This window comes from Chelmon rostratus, chromosome 8 (assembly GCF_017976325.1).
Source record: "Chelmon rostratus isolate fCheRos1 chromosome 8, fCheRos1.pri, whole genome shotgun sequence".
NCBI lineage: Eukaryota > Metazoa > Chordata > Actinopteri > Chaetodontiformes > Chaetodontidae > Chelmon > Chelmon rostratus.
Genome location: NC_055665.1, coordinates 22,522,722 through 22,544,884, shown reverse-complemented (window position 1 = coordinate 22,544,884; position 22,163 = coordinate 22,522,722). Strand labels below are relative to the sequence as shown.

Sequence of the window (22,163 nt, the reverse complement as noted above, 5' to 3'; positions counted from 1 at the left end):
TCAAATACTGATATATGTGCCTCAAGTCACTCGAGTCAACAGTGACATTTTCAAATGTCCCACAAACAGTCCAAACCCCAAAGATAATCAGTTTACAATCATAGACAACCAGACAGAACCCATTAAATGTTCACATTGGAGAACCAGTGAATTCTTGTCATTTTCCCTTAAAAAATGACTTATTAGTCATTTATGATTAGTGATGGACAGTTTGACCCAACACCGCAGTCAGTTTGTATGTAGTAATTGTAAGTAAGATCGTTGCCAGACTTGGTTCTTTAGTATATAAAATACTCTGTTGAATAATAATTTGTGTCTCATAAAAAGGTTCAGTTAACTTGTTAAAATACTTAAGATTACATCTGCTTCTTCTCCCTCCTTAAACAAATCCCAAATCCGTGAATATGTCGTTATTTTTCACTCATCAAGTGTAACAGTTGGACACAAGATGTGTCCTACTTCACTTTAAAGTCCAGTCTCAGTGCTTTTGCATTGGAGGCTTTAAGTTTCTACATCACACTTGTGTAAGTTGAATATTGGACCAGGATTGGCTAGTTTTGATGTCACAAATCCTGCTCGTTGGCCCGCCCCTTTAAATCTGGATTTTCAATGAGCAAAGTGTCTTCTACTGTCAAACTCTGCACATACATCATTCTGCACAGCAAAGATTTGTCAGTCAAATTCTGTCATGATTCTGATGCTGTCATCCTCTTTTTATAATATCAAGGTAGAAGAGCTTCAATCTCCTTTCACTGTGACCAAATGTCTTTTATTTAATAAGACAGATAAGTTTGCTGACAGTTTTAAAGATACTCTTGTGGTATTCTGCCATTATTTAATGCTATATAACATTATTTCTATGAGTTCCAGTTTTGTTTGTATGCACTCATCACACATTTTGATCATGTGCATACATGATCAAAATGTGTGCATACATTATGTTTGATTTTGGCGGACACACATAGTGCCTTTTGGTAACAGTGAATGCAGACCTAACAACAAAACTCCACAGACCACCTTTTTAAAATGAATATTTTTGTAGTGCAGAACAGCAGTGTGGATAGAGCTGTGTGGTTGATGTGTGACTCCCCTGGTTTGTTTGGGCTGGATGTACCTCCGTGTTACTGAGCCTCACACTAGTGTCCAGGATGTTTAACTATATTTTATGTAAAGTTAGCACAGCAGGGCTACGATTTGTCATGGCTGGTTTGGTGCATTGTCTCCTCACAGGTATTTTTTTGCTTTGAATCAACTTGACCGCCATTCATTGTTTTTTTCCACCAGCGTTCTTATCTTGTTGTGCAACCCTGTGTTTATGGAATCAGACTGACAAACCTTGAAGCTACAAACACTGTGGAAAAATGCAGCCTGGAGCAGCTCGGCTCACTTCAGCCGTGCAGGTCAAGTTCAGGCAGCGACTTCCGAAGTCCAAAGCGGTGAAAAGGTCAATCCTCTTGTCCTTACGCTTGTCCCGGGAGCACCTTCGCCGCTCACTCCTCCAGCCCCAGTAGCATTCATAACCTCGTCACTGGCTGCTGGGACTCCCTTTGTGTCTAGAATCTGCACCCCCAACCCCATGCACACACACCCCAGACCTCCTCCCTTAGTTCCCAAAATGCCCTTGGGACCAGGGCAGATTTGTAGTCCTAGTGTGTTTGAAGACAGGCCATCCGTCAAGTGTGTGTGTGTGTGTGTGTGTTTGTGTACATGTGTGTGTGTGATGGTGATGGTGGGGGGTGGCTAGTAGTCTGCTGTCTCGGTCAACATCTATTTACACACATGGACTGTCTGAGATGCTAAAGAGTGAATGAATCAGCCCCGCTGTCTGCTGCACGTCTCATGACTCCAGGTCTGTGGACATGGACGGCACATATTACAGACACACATAGGCAGACAGTACACAGGGATGCCATGCCTTGTCTCTGTGTGTGTGAGTGTGTGTGTGTGTGTGTGTGTTGTGGCAGATTTGTTTTTCCCAGCATTCAGGCAAATGAAATGGCTGGCATGTTTATTACCCTTTGTGAACCCAGTCTCACTGCATGTCTCGTTTCTTTCCTTACATGAAACAAAGCAGCGATTATTGCTTTGAAATTACAACTGCTGTTGCGCATCGTATGAAACAAAACAAGAAAAAAAAAAAGAATCTCACAGAAATGCTGTGCCGCCTGCTGTTTGTCAGATTTTGGGTAATCCGTTTGTTTATGTGTGCAGGAACACCCAGACAGTGGAATAATGACATGTCTCTTCAAGTGGTTTGCAGGATTTTCCTTGGATTTTGAAGAGGCTTACATGGTAAAGTTTCCAAAGGGGTGTCGCTGGTGTGCCGGTGGTTTAGAGGGCAATGCAGGATCACTTCAGTTGGGAACTTAGTGCCTGGGTAGCAACCATTTTCATGCCATATACAAAGTAAATCTTTTGCATGATTCTGTGATATTCAAACTAGATCTTGCACAAACAGAAGAAAAGATTGACATCTGACATTTAAGCTTGCTGTTACAAGAATGGCATACTTCATATTGAGAAATAAATGAGAGCTGTGTGACATTGGGATTATTTTTCAGTATACAATTTCAATTGATGTGACACATTTAATCTATGACCTGTAATGAAGGAAACGATGCCCTAAGCAGCAGTTTACTTGCTGTCCCCTGCTGTTAGGAATGAACACATCACAAAGGACTCCTGTGTATCAGCAGTAAGTTGGACATCGTTGAAAAAGGATTAGTTAACTTTGTTAGGTCATGGAAGTAACTGAAAGACATCAAGTGGCAAAATTAAAATGTTGAGGGTTTTTTTTTTTGCTATTATTAAAGAGCAACCTGTGAACACATCAATAGTCTGTTCACATGTGTTGAGGAGTGCTACTGCGCATGTGAGAAAGATCTAAAAAGCCTTCGGTGTCTCCAGGGGGAGCTGCGTGAAGTCTGATGAATGTCCTCAAGTGATGTCACTTGAGTCAGCGTTGGCTGGGGCTGAAGGCTGCTGAAGTTAGAAAATTAAAAGCAAGCTCACCAGACCTCTGTAGCCCGCTCATCTCTGCTGGTAGAGACTTGAGGCTATATTAGCTGCTACTAGCATAACACACCCAAATCTCCGACTGAGACTTGTTGGTAATGTATGAAAGTGTGATATAAAAAAGACGACATCTCTGTTTCTGTTGCATTGCTGTCCGTCAAGCCTGACAAAGTTGGTGCAATGCTAAATCAGCGGAGTGCTCTTTTAAAGATAGCAGAATGGATTTGAGGCCTTTCCGGCGTCACGTTGGTAAAATGTGTTCTTGGTCATCAGACTGTAGGTGAGAGTGCTCCAAAATAGCACCAATGATTTCATCAACAAACCATGTCAGAAGTTTGCCAGAGCTAAAGTGGACCTCATGAGGCAAAAAAATCTAAACGTATAAGACTCCAGGCCACATGTACATTACATACAAGTAGATATTACTTGGAGACACCAGGCAAGTCATAGAGAAGCATATGCCAAAATGATAGCTGGAACATTTTTGGCTAAGAGCGATTTGGCAAAAGGATGTCTGAATTCCCTGCTCTCTGAGATGCATTGTACTGTCTGGTTTCAAAGTACTTTAACTGGTCTGTTGGGCACTATGTCAGACTTGTCAGATGTTACAATTACGCTGAGTTTGATTTTAAGTTTTGGTCGATTTCAGTCTTTTGTTTCAGATTTGTAAAAGCAGCAGATTAGTTTAAACTGATTGCTCCTCCACATTATGGTCTCATATACCCAAAAGTTATTTCCTTCTAAAAGAGGGAGTCATTGATCATGGCTGAATGTGTGAACGAACTCCTCCTGCGATGAGAAGTAGTTCTTGTTGCTGTTTTTAATTGCCTTAATATAACTGCTTTTATGTGTGGTGATTGACAAGAAATTATGTGTTGCCTAGCACCACCAAGACGCCTCTCACTGCAAAAGAAAAAAAAACAAACCCAAACACCTCAGTTTGACTGGAGTCTGTGCTGCAAAAAAGAAGAGAACATTGTGGTCTTCGGTTTTAATATTAACCAGAGTTGTCTTATTTTTGAATGTTCTATAATTTTAGGGTAGTTAGTAGTAACAGAGAGGCCGTTGTGGACTGTTATCTCTATGCTGGATGGTGCCACGGTATTAATACAGAGTTTGCTGCATTTTTTTTAGTTCGTTTTTGACCCACATGGCCAGTGATTTTAAATATTTTATTAGTTACCAGTGTTAATTGTCTGAACTATAAGTCTTTTTTGCATAACTGAGCTGTGCAAACACTCCCTCTATCCTGTAGCATTTCAGCTTCACTGTCAGTACTGTACCCCCTCATCACCCCAGCACTACCTTGTCAGAGCGGGGGGCTGCTGGCCCTAACAAGGCCTCGCTCTGGATCTGACCTTATCACAGGAAATTATAAGGATTACACCAGAGGCAGAGAAAGAGAGACAGAGCTAGAGGTAAACATAGAAACGGGTAGAAAGGCGTAGCCGTTGTGAAAAGCAGCATAATAACACTGGATTTTTCTCCTTAGTCGCATTATCATACCTGTGCACCAGTAGGACTAAATGTAGCATTCCTGCAGTACATGTATGTAGGTAATGGATGTAACCCATGTGGTAACTGATATATCCATAGGGAAGACAGCACTCTGCCAAACCTTTCACAGCTGTAGATTCCTGTTCCTGAACATTCTGATGTGAGCAAGTGATGTCTGTGGGGTATTTTATTATTTTTTTACATTTTAACCCAGTTTAACCTCCCAGCCTGGAGTCAAGTAGTAAAGGATGTGTGTGGGAGTCAGAAAAAGAAGCCTCTGGTTGCCCAGATCCTTCTCCTTGTCCTCCTCTCCTCTCCTCCCTCACTGCTCCTTGTTCTTCAGTGGTGATTCAGACGGCTGCCTGATTCTCGGCCCCTCTCCCTTCCCATCCAGACACACAAGTCAGACGGCGGTGTCTGATACCTACCAACCCCAGCCCCCCCCTCCTCCTCCTCCTCCTCCTCCTCCTCCTCCTCCTCCTCCTCCTCTCCCCCCGGCAGCCACCAGCTGACCCCAATCAGGCACAGGGCCTGCTCTATTGTCTGGCTGGGGAGAGGGGACACTCACTCGTGCACACTCACACACATGCACGTAGACTCAGACGGGGGTCAGAAGGAGATAGAGGCTGTCTGGGCCGGTCTGGCCTGCCTCTTTGACTCCCAACCCCCAACCATAACACAGCGTTTCTCCTCTCCTCTGCCTCCCCTGCCTGCATGCAGACTCATTAAGTCCCAGATGTATCTGAAGTTTGTTCTGCAAAGTGTTTTTGATCGGCATTGTCTTGCTAACTGAGTTATAAAGCGTAATCGTCTGAAGGAATTGGTTGTTGGTGTCGGCGTCGTCAACTTTGTAGACATATGGGATGCATTTTCGTTTTTGTTCAGGAAAGAGCACCTTCCATCATGAAACAGTAAAGTGGTGGTCAGACACTGGAAAATCACTATATCACAAAATGTCTGTTAATCCACAGTTGAAAATATCTTTTTTAATGACACTATATACATTTGTGACTGAGCTCTACGTCTTTAGCAGGACGGGCTTGGTACTGGATGTCATATAAAGAATAACACCAGCCCTATCCTCCAATGTGATTTATTCAAATTTAGGTAGATTTTTTTTTTTTTATGCACAGGATAACAAGATATTGAGTATCAATGCATTTCAACTCACAGAATCAAAATTGTTTAGCATTATTCTCCAAAATCAAAGATTAATCCTATTAAGATTTAGATAATGATAGAGACTAATTGTTAAGAGAATAATAGATGCTAACTGAAAGGTTATTACTCAGATTTTAAGTGGCCATTTGTGTTAAGCTACCACTTTATGAAGTTTTCACACTGACCACACACACAACTTTTCTCAATATATATTTTTAGTTGTGATTTAGATGCATGGAAAATAGAGCGGCAGGCAGGGATAGCACACTGTCTATCCCCCCTCTTTTATCTTCATGTTTGGCATTCTGTCGGAAGCTAACGTGGCTCCTGGCTAGCGTTGCTAATGATGATTAGGGCTCCTGCTCCGTGCGGCATGGAGATCCTGTGTGAATTATTAATATAGGTCATAGTCACAGCATCCGGCTTGGCCCAGCCCAGTGCCGTCCCAGCACTATCGCAATACACGGCCCCTACTTACCCACAGCCTGCCCCATCTGTCGGCCAGATTAACCCAGCAGATCACCTACACTGACGTCTGCACCAGGTTAGGCTTCATAAAAGGGCCCCACCAAGAATCGTCTGTGCCGTCATGTGAAAGATGCGTTTATCTATAAATTACAAATCCTTAACAGTTACCCTCTCTAAAGTCTTAAATTGTCAAAAATCCTGTACATTTGCGATTGTAATAATGATTCTTTCCATAAACACTTAGTCCCCGACCGGTTTCACAGCACCCCAGGCTGCTCAATTACAGCAATTATATTTTCATGAGACAAGAATCTTAATGGGAAGAGTTTATGGTCCCTCATAACAAAGTTGCTTCCCATGATGAATTGCATCCGTATATGTGTGAGTGGGCGGGTGGGACTGTTCGGGAGTCCCATTTCAAGAGCAAAATTGCTTTCCCTCAGTTTAATATGTGACTGTTGCTGCATTGAATGTCTACTAGTCTGGCTGAATGTCTAGGAGCCAGAGCTGTGTGTCTGTGTGTGTCTGTGTGTGTCTGTGTGTGTCTGTCTGTGTCTGTGTGTGTCTGTGTGTGTGTGTCAGCCCGAAACAGAGGCAGACATGCCCTCTCAGCTGTTTTTTGTCTGCAGAAGCACACAGAGAGCGAGTCAGACTGTAGCTCCATGCAGTGTTGAATCGCAGTGGACCAGCCTTAATCCAATGTCGTCTAATTCTGCTTCAAAAAAATCCCAGTTTTTACAGAGAGTAAAGTCCAAATTGCAAAACCACCTCACTTAAAAACATGAAAAGGTAAAAAGGTGTTAAAAAGCTGTCCAATGAATTGGACAAAGTAGAAACTCACCATGATCTTGACCTGACTCCTGCCCTCTAACGTGAGAGTGCCACCACCATCAGCACAAGAAGTACAGAAAAGATTAATACAAAGATATAGAAGTGTGTGTCTGTGTGTAGGTGTTGCTAAGCTGTTGATATCTCTGGTTACACACGGTCTTTGTCTTGCCCAAAAGAGTTTTACCTCGTCGAGTCAGGAGCTTCTTTTCATTTCGCAGTGTTCGCCGTGAGCTGAACTCCCCAAGTGGTACTTCTACAGAGAATCAGAGAGAGGAGAGAAGGAAGGAAGAGGGCGGTGTGGGTGGGAAGAAGGAGTGTGAGAGAGAGAAGGCATGAAAGATATGACAAGATGGAGGAAGAAAAGAGACACAGAGAGGAAAAAAGAGAAGGAAGGCGATGTCAAGCCTGTGTTGTTCTGCTACTCTCCATGTCAACTCTAGAAAGTGAGTGCCATAAAGATTTCATAAGAGATTCTTAATTGCAGGAGAGAAATGCTTCATTCAATATCTTGTACCTGAGCTCAGCTTAATCAACACTTTCTCTCATCAGCAGTGTGTGTTTGATTTTTTTTTCAACAAAAAGAATCCCACCACATTAAATGGTCAGTTCACCTAAAGTATGAGAAGATGTTTTTTCATTTCCCTCTACAGCCATGCAGACACGTTTGGTTTAATTTGCCCGGGGTTGGAGTTCAATAACATTTTATTGAATCAGAATTCAGTATTTAATAAGCTTTTGAGAACCTCTCGAATACCTTATCAAATCTTATTCAGTTTTTTTTTTCAAAACTAAAATAACTAAACTAATAAATAACAAAAACTCAATGACCTCTTCTCAACTTTCGGTGGTTAAGAAGACAGAAACGGCTTAGCAGACTAATGTTCACAACCTGTAGCTAGTACCTGAAAATGAGATGAAGGGCATTAGATATTACATTTTGCTTTTATATGGATAGAGCTGAAATGATTACAGATTAATTGATAAAATGATCAATAGAAAATTAATTTGCAACTACAGAGATGCTAGATTAATCAGGGGTAATTTTCACATCACAAACATAATAAAGTCCCTAGTTTCAGTTTATTCTTCTAAATATTCTCAAATATGAAAACCTCTGAGAATAATTGACTGCATCTTCACCGTACCTGTAAATCTGTGTTTGCTCTCAATTGAACAATGCTGGAAAAAAAATGCATGTGGTTGAACCTAATTTGCTGACAGCATATTTTTTGTTATTAACCTGGAGCCACCCTCGGCCTTACTGCTTCAGTTGAGGGATGCAGTTGGTTGTGGAGGTATGGCGATGCTGTGTTGCTGCAGCATCTGGTTTGGTCTTTTGCCCGGAGCACTCAAGTTCTACTTCTTTTTGGTAAGGCACGAGCTGCTCTCCACACTTAACTACCCTCTCCTCTGTATGAACCCCTTCAATCCCCCCTCCACCCCTGCCGCCCTAGGTCTATTTATACCTCCCTCAGCCAGCCTAAAACATCCTGGCCATCTCCAAACCACCACCACTGCTTAGAGAATAGCCAGCCCACCCTCCCCACCCCACCCGCACCTCGCCTGCCTGCCTGCTTCTTCTTCCTCAGCAGCTTCTCTTCTTTTTTTGTACTTTCCTCTGTTGTCGGCAGCTGTTGCTCAGCACCGCACCAAAGTTCAGCCTGCGGTCACGGCCAAGTGTTCCAGCGAGGAAAAAAAACTTTTCTGATAGGACTTTTTTCTTCCCCCCCCAACACGTACTTCCCTTTATCTTGCATTTTTCTCCTCGTATACATGCACAACTCGCTCCCCCCCCCCTCCTTTTGCACAGAAGTTGCTTCCCTCTCAGTCTCTCGCTTCTCTTTATCCCTGTCTCACTTTCACTGTCTTTATCTTTCTTTTTGGTCTCTCTCTCTCTTCCTTCCTCTCTGTTCTGTCTCTGTCTCTCTCTCTCTTGCCTAATCCTGCCTGCCAGGCATTGCTTCATGGTTGTTATGCATCTCAACCCGAAGGGGGGAAAAAGAGCGAATAAGGGGAGGAGGGAGGAGGCGCTAGTCATCTGGTGAAGCCTATTGAGCAACTTAAGCGTGGTTGTTTTGCTCTGTTGGCTCGGCACAATGAGACCGCATGTGGAAGACATGTTTACACCCCTTCATCTGAGAGTCGGAGGGAGTGGGAGAGGAGGAAAAAGTGGGAGGGAAGGTAGGAGACAGAGAGGAGGTGGGATAAGAGAGAGGCAGGCAGAAATGACAAAAGTGTGTATATATAGTGAAGTGAAAGAGAAGCGGTGGAATACAGAGAGGAGGCTGGAAGAGACAGAAGAGGAAGCAGTAAATGATGAAGAAAAAGGATAGATGCATCAAAATGAGAAACAGATGGATAAGTAAAGACTGGAGGAGAGTGAGAGGAGTGTGACAAAAAGAGTCGAAGAGACAGACCTAATGAGAGAGAAAGAGGAGAAACACCGAGTAAAATAGAGACAGTCCAGCTCAGTGGAGAGACAGTGAGTCATAGCAGAATAAAACGCCACGCCAGCATATGCTGCTGTTGAGGAGCCATCTTTTTCCAAAATGGAAACCAGTTATGATTTGTGGGGAGAGATGGAAAAAAAAGGCGAGCAGATTAAACTGAGTTATTACAAACAGACGGGGCGTAATTACACACAAGAGGAGGAGGCCATTTGTCTTGTGTTGTTGTTTTTTTTGAACACAGCTCTCTGTTTCCTCATGTGTTTTCGCCGTTTTTATGCACATGAGGTTTTTTCATTCACCTCAGAATTTGTTTCCTGTTGAGGTGTGAAATTAGGCTGCAACTACTGTTGCTAATGTGTCCATTATCAGTTGATCTTCTGGACATTTTTGACGAATTGTTCGGTCTTTAAAATGTCAAAATTCCCCCGAGTTCGAGGTGAGGTCCTTACATTGTTTGCTTTGTCAGCCCCACAGTTTGAAACCCGAACATACTCAATTTACACAGATATAAAACAGAAAAGCAGCAAATCTCATCATTTAGAAGCCAAGGTTACGGAATACTTATCAAAATTGTGCATGAATCCCCTGTTGATTGGTTAATTGATTAATCAATGTGTATGTGTTAAAACCTTTTAAACCATCAGGCTTTAAAACTCTTGAAGCTCAAGCAGATCCAGTGATCAAACATGCTGACTCACATTTACGTGAAAACTACTTGGACGCCTCTGTCCACATGCCTTACTGCACTTGTAGTCTGCACTTGTAGTCTGTGGCTAAGTGATTGCCAAAGATCAGGTTGTGGACATGTTGTGTTCATGCAAGGAGTTTCTCAGAGTCACCCTCTCAAAAACATAAACACCCTGTCACAGTGGAGGTGGGTGAAACTGACACATGCATGAGCCCAGTATGTCTGTGTAACCCCACAGACTAAGCAGCTCCAGTCTGGATGTGTCCCATGTCTCCCGGAGCTTCCTGTGTCCCAGCCACAGTATCCCCTGCTGTCTCTGTTTGGCTGATCACAACAGCCACAGAGACTTTGCAGCACATATGCAGCACGCAGCCTACGTCTGGGAGGTGTCTGCTACCCCTACTGAAGCTGAAAACCCACTTTAGCGTTGCATGGTGAAATCACCTCTCCTGTGGGGGTGAGGTGTGTGGTGGCGGCGGTGGCGAGGTTGCCAGGAAGCACGCAGACAGACAGACAAAAGGCCACTCGTTTCTTCCTCCTCCCCTCTCTCATCTCTTATGTTTTGTTCTTTTTTTCCGCCGCACCGCTGTTTTTTATTGTTCAGTCTCAGAGATGAGATACAAGACAGCACGCTTTGTTGTTTGTCTGCCTTTAACATCTGTCTGCCTTTACCACATTCTCCCCGCACCTCTATCTCTTCCTCTGCCGACTTTTTTCCCCTCGTCTGTCCTTTACCCACTCTTATCTTTGTTCCTGTCTCCTCTCTGTCCAATCTCTCTGTGGTTCTTCGGCCTGAGCTGTATAAGTAGCATATATTCTCTTTACTCCTCTGTTTTGCTCTCTATGACTCCTTTCCTCTGTGCTACTCTGGCAGCTATATGCTACTTATTTCTTTATCTTTTTCTTTTCTGCTCTGTTTTCTCCCTTGTTCTATTCAGTCAGGCTTCAGCATGATTTTACCCGTTCTGCCTTCACTAGCAGCCAACCTGTGATGTTGACCTGTACAGAAATCAACATTGCAGAATCATTTTCAGAGCCCCCTGCTGAGTTGCCAAAGATCTATGTGTCTGCATGGCTGGCTGAGTTTTCTTTGGCTGATAGAAGTCAGCAAGGTGAGCACACACACATGTGCATGCGTGTGAAGTGCTAGATAAGTTCTTCAATACCAACACCATATTAAATTAAAGAATTTTATTGGTAATATTCTATATTTTTCTTATTGTCAACAAATTCTATCAAAAGACCAAAACCAGCAATGTGTTAGTCCATCCCTCAATGCTTCTCTGCCCTGTCTGTGGTATTCAGCCCCAGTGATTCCTCACAAACATATAGATTCATTTTTAAAAAGGCCCAGCAGTTTCCTAAAACAGCTGGACTCTGCAGTTTTTATCAGATCTTACTCAAACAGGAAGCAATGCATTTGCCTGGAACTATTTTCAGTGGCGGATAAAGACACACTTAGTGCTCTGCTCCTGAGTGTTTACGACAGCAAGATGGCATGTGTGGGATTCAGTCAAAATAGACTACTGCGTGTGTGTGTGTGTGTGTGTGTGTGTGTGTGTGTGTGTGTGTGTGTGTGCGTGTGTGTGTGTGTTCATGGTAATGAAGGAAGGTGTCAGCCAGTGCAACAGTGTGCCTCATTGATGTGTTTTAATAGTTTTTGGACAACAATAGAGCTCAATAGCACAGAGGAAGACGATGTATCAGGCTCTGATACAGACACAATACTTGTGTTAGTAGGATCAACTCATTGTTGGTTTTGGTCTTTTCATGGTATTTTGACAATGGGAAAAACATAATTTATCAGCCATCTTATCCTTTAAGATTTAGCCTATTTCTGTCTACGAACGTGATCTGTATATGAATGGAACCGAATATCAGTATCAGCTATGTCCATCTGTCTGCCTGTTGGTCTTTATTGGCCTTGGGTTATATTTGTGCTTTGTGCGTCCTGTTGGCTAATATCCTCCCGCTAATGCTGTCACAACAGCCCACTGCCGTGTGTCTGTCTCCTCTGACTGTTGTTGAAGAGGATGATGACGGTGATTATGCGTATGTTAGCGATGAGGCTAACGAAGCCCGTCGTTGCCAGTCACTGTCAAATCTCTGCTTCCAGGTTAAAACACATCACCACACACCCCTCGTACCCTCCCAATGTGCTCCAGGTTATTACGGTCTGTCGGACAACGCTGTCTGGTGTCCCCCCCACCCCGCTGTGCACACTGCCTCCCTGCAGTACCCTTCACTGTCATCACAGTGTTGCTATCATTTATTGCCTTGCTCCTTCTCCGTGTAAAGGTACTTGCATTTCTGACAAGCTTTGAGCAACATGCTACAGCAGGCTGAGCTCCAATCATACGAAATGTACCTCAACCCCCCACTCACACACTGACCCTGACTCACCCTGGTCACCACCCCTCACATGTACACACACACACACACACACACACACTCTATAACCCTGACATTTTTCTGACCTATCAGTCTGGTTCAATCACTCAGAGTGTAGTCAGTCTGGCTTTATGGCAGGGTTTTTTTTTGGGGGGGGGGGTAGTCTAGACGCTATCCTGTCTGTCTGGCTCTGATAATATACACACCTGAGAGACTGCAGGCCAGCTCTGACTGCTGGAGAGAGAGAGTGTGTGTGTGTGTGTGTGTGTGTGTGTGTGTGCGCGTGTGCGTGTGCGTGTGTGTGTGGTGACATGTTGAGCCAGCCGTGCACCACCTCACTGACTGAATGAATACTTTAACACTGCTCCCCTCTTTGCTTTACTGCTGTTCATGAATATTACAGTATTGGAATATTGATAATATTAGACTACATTGTAATATTCATGATGTGTTATCACAGAGCCCTGCGTTTTTCGTATCTTTGTTCATGTTATATTCATGCAGATGGAGATGATATGGCTACATTGGTCCTTTTCAGTAGCCAAAGTGGGGATTTATCGCCGGCTCAGCATCGGGTCTCATTGTAATGGCCTACCTCAGCAATAATCCAACTTAGTCCATGTTGAGAGAAAATGTAGAGAAATTATTTAGTGGTGACGCAGATGCATGTTGAGTCAGAGAAAAAGTGTGAAGTATATGTGATATACACAACAAGAGAAGGAAACTATGATGCTGATGTGTTGGCATAAAGCTTGACTGTCACCTAACCCGACTTTGTGTTTCATGTATTATCTTTACACTGGAGTCACAGAGCTAAACACCCCCCAGGGAACACCTGGCACAGTTTTTAAGGTGAAGAATCCTCTGTCCATATGGACCACACACACTCAGTTGTGGGTTTCTTAGGCACACCAGGCTTAAACTAATGCAGTCTAATGCTGCAGTCCTGCACTAAAGCATTTCATACTTGAAATAGTTGAGACTTTGTGTGTGAAAATCTAACTTATTGAAATACATACATACACCTGATACTAAAACTTAACTGTTGGTTTACAGTCTATGCTAGCTTTGTTTAAACTTGAAAATAGACTTGATTTTGGGACTTTGAGACTTTGAGGATTCTCAATCCCAAGTACTTCTGGGATTTTGAGAAAATCGCCAGCAATGTATTCTTCAGACAAACAGATACCTAGCTCTGTGTCTTAAATGTGACAATAGTAAATGAGTGGGGTCGTGCACCAAAACCATGCACTGCTAAATGTCTCCCTTCACCTAATATCAGCATTTTCTCTGTGTGGTATGATGGAAATCAGCGGGGCTGTATTCCATTCAGCATTTTCCAAAATGGTTTTCCACTACTGGTAGTTTGTAGCGAGGTGAGTTTGAGAAAGGAGTAGGGTTGGGAAGGTTTTTATGCCTGTAATATTGTTGTCCCGTGTTGCACTGTGTACAATGATGCATTTACAAAAAGTGCAGTGATTCAGCTGACAGAATGAGGGTTCTCTGGGGCATTTGTTGATAGGGATTATTGACACTTTGGCAGCGGGTTAGTGACTTATTTTAGATCATGCAATTGATAAAAAAATGACTTGCTGTAGCTGTGCACAAGGATTTATTAGATTATTAGCAAACCTTATGTTTACCTGGAAGTAAAGTAGTTTAGATAACTTTCAGCTTGGTTTACAACCAGCTAACTGTCTTTTGCCATATCGACTTACTCAGCTACTCTGGTGAATACAGTGTTCACATATCATAACCAGTAATAATGTTCACCAAAGCTATTCAAAATAGGACCCAAGTTGTAATAATCATTATCTTTCAAGCTTGTTTGCAAGTTCCAGAATGAAAATTATGTGTGCACGTAAGCATGGCAGCATGTTTCCTGTCCCAATGCACAACTTAGAAATATGGAAATATTAATCATGTATGAGTGCTGCTTTTTAATCCCATTGAGTCTCTGTGGTGAAGCATAGACAGGCTGTCTGATTCTGCTGTGCTGTGTGAGTGAGAGAAGAAGGGATAGATAGATGGATAGAAAGAGACAGGAGGAAGAGTGGGGAAGAGACAGAGCTGTAATTGTTTGTTCTCTTGTTGCCCTGAGTCCCCATAGCATGTCTGGCACCTTTCTCTCTGCGTCTCTTTTTCTGTCTGTGTCAGTGTCCCTCTCTCTCTCTCTCTCTCTCTCTCTGTATCTCTCCCCTCTCTCCCTCTCCCTCTCTCTCTCTCTCTCTGTCTCTGCATCTCCCTCCATCTTTTGTTACATCCTCCTCTTCCTTCTTTCCTCCTTCATCTGTCTCCTTTCCTCTTCCTCTCTGTCCCTCTTCCTCATTGTCTCCATCTCTCTCCTGACCCAGAGATACCTGTCTAATGGGCTTAGTAGCCTACACACACACATGCACACGTATACACATGCACACGCACATAAACAGGCCCCCTCTCCTCAGGGTTAAGCAGCATTAAACTAGTTCATTTATTTCCATGGAGAGACTGACTGACTGTGGTAGAGGAGGGGAGGCTGTAACTAGGCTGATATCTACTACATGCTGTGTCATACACACACACACACACACACACACTGGTTGAGAGACACTGTTGCTGCCAGGCTGATACCAGCCGTCTAGACGTTACAGTGCACGTCTCCCAAGGGACGTGTGTGTGTGTGTGTGTGTGTGTGTGTGTGTGTGTGTGTGTGTGTGTGTGCGCGCACCTCATTTTCTCCCTCACTCCATTCCCCTAACTCTTTCTGTCCCTTCATTACTGAACTCTCTCTCCTTCCCTCTAACTGTGCCAGTCTTTTTACGTGTGTGTGCACGCATTCACTTCCTCTCCCTCCTTGTCTTCTTCTATATCTCTCTGTGCCACCGTGTGTGTGTGTGTGTGTGTGTGTGTGTGTGTGTGTGTGTGTGTGTGTGCCAGCCAGGTCGCTGCCATGGCGCCCCAGCAGCTCCGGGCCTTGTTGATCACGGCACCGTGCCCAAGGGTTACCATAGCAACGGCAGTGGCAGCAGACAGGGCTGTGTATGCCAAAAGGAGGAGTGTGTGTGTGTGTCTGTATGTGTGCATGTGTGTGTGTGTGTGTGTGTGTGGGCCCAGTGTGGTGGGCAGCAGGCTGTGAACTCAGCAGGCCTCTAGCTGGGCTGGAGCTCTCTGGGCAGCAGGAGAAGGACGAGCAAGTTGGAGTGAAGAAAGCGTCCTTTATTTTGGTGTTTCTGTCTCTCTTTTAACTTCATATGTTTATTGTGATGCAGGTTTGAAGTTTATGGATATGCGTGGTGGACTGAGTTCAGTCAGACAAGTAGACCCACGGATTGAGTACTTGGGGAGCAGCATAATTACACAGCACTTGCAGCACTTCCTCTATCAGTCATAGAGGAAGTGCTGAATTTCACAGTAAAGTGCAGTTTTGATTGCCAGGTGTGACTGTGAGACTGATCATTTTCTTCATAACTGAGATGTGGCTCAGGAGTGCAACAGGAAGCAGGAAATAGCTGCAGAGGAAATAAGGCAGCTGGAGCGTTTGTTGAGCTCAGCCTGGCCAGGTAAAATAATAAATAAATAAATAAATAAATAAAAAACCCTTACTTGCTGCCGCCACGTTTTGCCAAGCTATTAGTTTTTAGGGGAACATGCAGATCTCAGTGAGTTTAGATGAAGATTTTATTGTCATTCTCGTCTGTTGTCTTGTCATCTCCCAGAACAGCACCGGGGCAGGCTGTGTTTTCACTGACGGGTCGCCTGTTGCAGCACTTCCATAAACTGCTGCTTTAGCTCTGGACCTGTGTGCTGCGTGGCTCAAAGATAGGCTTCAAAGCAGCTGAAGCTTGGTCTCTCTCTAGTCTGAGAGAAAAGGCATTTCCTCTGCTGGTGGGAGTAGCTCTCCTACTCTGAATTAGCAAGCAGCTAGCGAGCCGTTCCCTGCACGCTCAGCATACATCCATTTTCAGACCTGAATCATGGAATACATTCTCATGGTTTTGAACAGAAGGCTGTTCCTTTGTGCAAACTAAAGCAGCCGGGCCTGGTTTTCTCACAGAGGCGTCTAAGGTCACCTGAGCTCAAATGTTAAGTTTATTGAGCAGTAACGGTGTTAGGGGGTGGGTGCGTTAACCCACTTTAGCACACTTTGTACCATCTACCTCCACACCAAATTCCACTCTGAAATTAAACGCTTTAAAGTTTCTTTTAACATTTACTTTTCGAAATCCACATGAACCACACTTTGCATCAGCATAATTTCGATCCATCGCACAGCTAGTCGCTTTTAAAGCTGGTTTGCCTGTTACTTCCGTTATTTCCTTCCTCCAAAGAACACTACAGGCAAATACCAGGAGTCGAGTTTTCATTAAAACAAACTCATGACTGGTGTGTTAGCTGCATGCCAAATTAATCAGAGCACACCAGGCCAGATTGCCTCCTAAGTTACCATATGATCGGTTGCTTTAAAGATTTAAAGTCCGGCACAGTGCTCACTTAGCATAAAACACACCGGGGCTACATTACATTACTTCTGGCAAACTTCACGGAGAACAATGAGGGAAAAACGGCCCCACTGATCCGTTCTGTTCAAATTCTCTGATCTACTTCTGCTAAAAATACAAAAACACTGAATCCATCAGCACTTAAGTGTGTTGTCCATTACCTGCTTGTAGCAGGTACAGACAGCATTATCTTCCCTTCATCAGTCGCTCCTCTGCTCTGCTCCGTGTGCGTGAAGGGGCTCGTCCCACCCTCGGTGAAACACGAGAGCAGGGGATATTAATGATGGTGGGGAATTTTAGCGGCGACTCATGCTGCTGCAGAATGAATATGGGGTTAACACTGGCAGTGACACTTACGTCACATCAAGAGTTTCACTTGATGTTGACTCAACACAGAGGTTGACTCATGTTTCAGAACAGCGCCGCACAGCGGCCCCCACAAAAGCAAGTCATTAATTTCCCAATTAATAGATATTTGGTGTTATTTTTTTGGCATTATAAAAGGTTTGGCTGGGGTCCCTGTTGGCCAGACCCCGCTAGGTCTGTTCAGTGACAGTGGAAACAATGCTGTATTGTATTTTACTTCTTTTTATGAGTACAGCTTACATGTTATACCATAGACCTATCACAGGCCAAGCCAAAGAGAAAGCACAGTCCTTGGGTGCCCGGTAGCTCACCTGGTAGAGCCCCTACCATGTGTCAAAGCTGAGTCCTGACTGCAGTGGCCTGGATCCTTTGCTGCATGTTATCCCCCCACCTGTGTTGTCTCTCTCCACCTGTCACTATATATAAATAACGCAGAAATGGCCAAAAAAATAATCTAAAAAAGTACAGTTCTGGTGGTTTTGCTCAGATTTTGATGTCAGAGACCCATATTAAAAAGCATATTTCCTCTCTTTTCTCTCATATCTGTCCATGCAGATTTGGTTTTATTTGTCCAGACTCTGAGGCTGCTGCTGCATCCTCAGTAATGGAGGTGCTGGGACTTCAGTTTGTGATGCTCGCAGCATTGGAAAAAGACATTTAAAAATTCAACAAAGACACTGTGTCCTGGTTAGTATGGATAATTCACTGTCAGCAATTTTTCAGAGGGACCATTTCTTTGCGAGAAGGTAATTTAAAAGTGAAAAACGTCTGCAGCGAAACACCAGAGATAAATATCTCAAAACCCAGACTAGCTGAACGGCAGAGGTATGTGAGAAAATATGTCTTCTTGTAATTTAGGTGAACTGACTCTTTAAGGTTAATTAATGAGCCATCACAGAATGATGAAATCTCTTATATTTACATGTCTGAATGTGTCTTCAGACAGTGTTGCGCTACGATAGCAGCTGCTGTTGTCTGTTTGCTGTGTGTCTGACAGCTTCTTTTCACTGGCAGGTCAGCTGAACTGTCTGACCTCCCATCGGCCTCGCTCGCTCACTCACACACACCCACACACACACACACAGATACAAAGGTTAAAGGACCATCGTTGGGTCACTCTATCTCTCTGTCTGTGTTTGTGTGTGTGCGCGTGTGCCTGCACTCATGCTGTTTACTCTCTCTTTTAGTTTTTGGCTTTTTGAATGGACATTGGGACAAGCTGCTGCTGTGACTGCTGTTTGTGTGATAGAGCTGGATATCTAGCCTTTTTTCAGTACTGACCCAGTATCAAAACTGTCAAGTAGTGAAAGCTGGTATTCTAGGGTTTGCTGTCACCTCTCTTCTACTGACTATTAAAAGTATTGCAATAATGCCAAATCCACAATAAATAAAAAAAAAAGTTAAATAGAGGGTTTTGTGGAAACATATTTATATTCCTCAAAGTAAGGTATCAGAAAAGTAATGTTTTGGTATTGGAACAAAGGTATTGTATCTTATTTCAAGTAACCCATTTATCACAAGAAGGAATTTTTATCTTTGCAGTTGAATAAAAAGTAGCCCACAATACTGCTCTAAACAGATTTATGCTCTATGTTCTTCAGGTTAAACCACTTTTATGTATGTCTTTTCTGCCTAGCAAATTATCTTAAATGAATTGGAGGCTGTTTCCAAATTGTGACCAATGTGAACAGATGTTTGGAAGAGTTGCAGTGTAATAGTCTTTTGACCGGTCACTTTCACATGATTTGAATAAACCTGATGGCCTCTGTCCTCACCACAGCAGACAAAAAGCAATGGGGCTGCTGGCTTGCAATGCAAATTATTCAGCCTGCTGAAGGAATAAGGGTGCTGCAGACGCCGGGCTGATATTGTTTTGACAAGTGGATTACTGTTGTAATAACATCAGACTGGTGCTGGTAATGCAGACTGCTTGCACACACTGATCTCTGGCCTGTGCGAGAGTCACTGCTGTACACTGTGTTCTGGAGCCTCTGAACTGGGTGGATACTGTGGTTCAGGCAGGATGGGCCTCCCCTCTTCCCTGCCTCTTTTCTTTCTTATTTAATCTCTCCTACTCCCCACACTTCCTTCCTCCCTTCTCAACTCCTCCTCTGGCTTCCTTCCTCCCTGACGTTCAGAGGAGAGGCCATTAGCTGCAGCCGCTGTACTTTTATTTTGCTTGAACTGTAAAAACACCGCCGCCTGTACTTCAGAAGACAGCTTTGAGTTGGGCGTCTGGTTTGTGTGGCTTTTACAACAGTAGAAAGCAGAGTATGTGATATTTATCCAGCAGGCTTACAGAAGGGCCTGGTTGACTTGGTTTCCCAGAAGGCTGTTCTCTGAATGAAACCCTCCCTCAGTCCCCTCCCTGTGGCTGCTGTGGCGAGCACACAGGCCTGGGCTGGTAGTGGCTCGAGCTCCCAAATGAGACAGCCAAGCAACACAACATCTTTCCAATGCTCTTCCTCTTTTCAAAGAGGGCAGTGGACTCAAAGGGTTGCAAAACAAATCTCAGTGGTCACATTATGATTAGCGAGATGGAGAAGAAAGAAAATTGTGTTTGTTTTTAGGACTATTCTCAAGTCAGTGCTTTTTTAGCCACGCTAGCAGCACGGCTCTTTGGGTGACAATGCCAGTCTGTTGGTTAGAATGAAATATCTCATCAGCTATTAGATGGATTGTTGTGAAAGCTCGTACAGACATGCATGGTGCCTTGAAGATGAATCCTAATGACTCCAGTGAGCCACTGTTAATTTAGTGCTGCCAGCAGGTCAGGATGATATTGTCGTATCCATTGAAATGTTTCAGCTATAACAGATGAACTGGCACACGATTTTATGTAGATATTCATGATCCCCAGATGATGAATCTGACAGATTTTGGGGATGGCTTTTCCTCTAGTGCCACCATGGGGTCGACATTTGTGGTCTGGAGTGAAATGTTTCCGCTACAGTTGGATGGATTACCATAAGGTTTTGTACAGATATTCAAATTTCCCCCTGGGATGAATTGTAATAACTTTGATCCCCTGACGTTTGTGTTGGACATGTGTCCAACACTTTGGTTTACAACTGAATACCTGCAGAACCTGGCTGAACTATTGGTGAACATGCTGAGAAGTATACCTGCTGAACGTCAGCATTGTCACTGTGGTCATGTTAGAGTGCTGATGGGAGATTTAGCTCAAAGCACCGCTGTCCCTCAGTACAGCCTCACAGGGCTGTGAACACGCTTGAAGAGTCTTCTTCTTATGAAATACTGAGGAGTTTATCTTGTCACGACTGTTGCAATTAAGCAATCTGATGTGGAAACCTTCAGTTCAAATGCTCACACACGCATAAGCAACTTCAGAACAGGGTTCATGAGAAGGCGTTGCTCGGCTGTAAAGCTTCACAAGCCAAACTGGTGGAGAACCAGCGGTACACCAGATGTGGAGAGAGCAGGTATAAGGGGTTCTGTTGGTTTTCTGAACACTGGTTCCTTGAATGTAACTTTACCTCAGCCCCTCTCCCTCATGGCTTGTTAAAGAGAATTTGGCTCTGCAGATTTTTTCCACTCCACCTCCTCCCCCTTGTGTGCGGTTGATGACGTTACCATCCTCATCTTCCCGCTCAGCTTTTTGTCCCCTCACTGCTACCTGTTCCACATTACATGACTCATATTGTGACAAATAGCTTTAAAAACTCAAAAGTTTCACAATTGTAGTAAATTGATTGGGTTGGGCCATCACTTCCACCTCAGAAAACGAGTGCTGAATTGAGTGTGTGTGTGCAGTTTAGTGCAGTGTTTTTGTTCTTGTTGCTTGTGCACTGAGCACCTCATATCTTCCTCTTTGGTGGTTACCGTCGGTTGGTTTTACTGGCTTAGGTTTTGTTCTTCACTGCATTCACTTGTGGTTTGTGCTGGTCGGCCTTCTTCTTTCAGTCTTACTCCACCCGTCCCCTGTGGCTGCTGTGGTGGGGCAGAGGCAGGTTTGGGTGGGTTTACATTTCAGCTCAGGCTCGACACTAACCCACCCTAATGCAGACAAATAAGCCGGGGAGGATTACTGAGGCTGGGGAGACTGGGATAGGTTGGGTTTTACTGGACTGGGCCAGTTCCTGCTTTAAGCTTTCTTGTCTTCCTTGCAGATTTCCACAGTTTTGGTTAGAATACATATGTTATTTTGTGATTTCATTTATTCTTTTTGTCCAGTGACAATCAAAGCTCTAACTCTGACAGTTTCTTCTTGTTTTTATTTTCCACATGGTGAGGTGGATTGTCGGGGATATACTCCAAAAATTGTACAGAGCTTTGTGGAGAAAGTGTCAGTATCAAGGCACTGCAGCTCAAATAGCTGAGTGTACATTGTGTCATTGCTCTTACAGAGCTGCCTGCACACACAGCGACACAAACTGCACAAACACACACACAGACACAACGCAGGCACATAAAGTGAGTGAGTGTCCAGCAGTGAGTAGAGTGTGAGTCAGAGGTCAGACTGTGTGCCAAGACCAGACAAGGTCAAGACTTCTACTCAGAACAAACCGACAACACACAAAAAAGAGTCCCAGACTGCTGAGAGGGAGTGAGTGGAGGAGAGAGAAACTGAAGATGACGATGAAGAATAAGAAGCACAGAGAAAGAATGATGATGGGCGAGAGAGGAATGCAAGAAGAGAGACTGATAAAGGCTGGAAGACTTGGGAGAATACAAGAGGAGGCTTGTGGGAGAGAAAGAGGAGGATGGAGGGATTGTTTTAGAGGGAGGATGGATGGAGAGATAGGGGAGCAAGTGGAGATACAGTGAGGGTTCAAAGTGACAGAGTGGGAGGAGAAG

At 43.9% G+C, this 22,163-nt stretch overlaps 1 protein-coding gene across 3 annotated transcripts in view; it reads left to right on the top strand.

Moving 5' to 3' along the window:
• Positions 1-22,163, top strand: part of LOC121610373 (low-density lipoprotein receptor class A domain-containing protein 4-like) — a 202,762-nt gene that overhangs the window by 168,198 nt on the left and 12,401 nt on the right. The window lies entirely within an intron of this gene.